This window comes from Arachis ipaensis, chromosome B03 (assembly GCF_000816755.2).
Source record: "Arachis ipaensis cultivar K30076 chromosome B03, Araip1.1, whole genome shotgun sequence".
Lineage (NCBI taxonomy): Eukaryota > Viridiplantae > Streptophyta > Magnoliopsida > Fabales > Fabaceae > Arachis > Arachis ipaensis.
Window position 1 is genome coordinate 20,998,791 of NC_029787.2, and position 768 is coordinate 20,999,558.

Consider the following 768-nt stretch of genomic DNA (forward strand, 5'->3'; position numbering starts at 1 on the left):
TAAAGAATAAAGAAAGTGGAGGAGAGAGATGAGAGAGGGGGAGAGAAAATATCTTAGGATGACCAAGTCACCAATGGGTGGTCGCCACAGTAATGAGAGACAGTTAAATAACTGTATTAATAATATCTTGTTGTGAGTTGTGACCTCATAATAGTTATAGGAGTAGCACACCTGGTACGTTATGCAACAAAACAAAACAACACAACAGTTGGAAAGCCTAAGAACGAAGAACCAAGGAAAAAGAAAGAGACGCACACAATTTCAGTTTGAGTGATCAAAACGTAACCACAGCTTATTCACCCGTGTGGGACCCTTTCTTGTCAACCACTCATCATCACCCTTCATTCCTTAATCCATTGAAGTAGTGTTTGGTAGAGAGACAGAGATAGAAAGATTGAAATAAATCTTAGTGTTTTATTTGGTGTAAAATGAGAGACAGAAATTGAAAAAAAAAATTTATTTGCACAAAGCATAAAATTAAAATTAATTAATTGAAATGAGAATATTTTAGGCATAAAATGTTATTAAAATTTCAGTTTCCATTTCTAAAAATTTTAGTCGTCCGTGTTCTCACTTTTTGAAGGTACTGAAATATTGAAATTTTGGATACAGAGACAGAAATTTTAGTACCAGTCTCTGAACCAACAAATATGATACTGAGTTTTAATCTCTCAGTTTCTGTCTCAGTACCTCAAAACAAACACTACCTTAGAAATTCAAATTAGAAAATAAATATTGAAAGATAAAAAATAGATTAAATTTTTTATA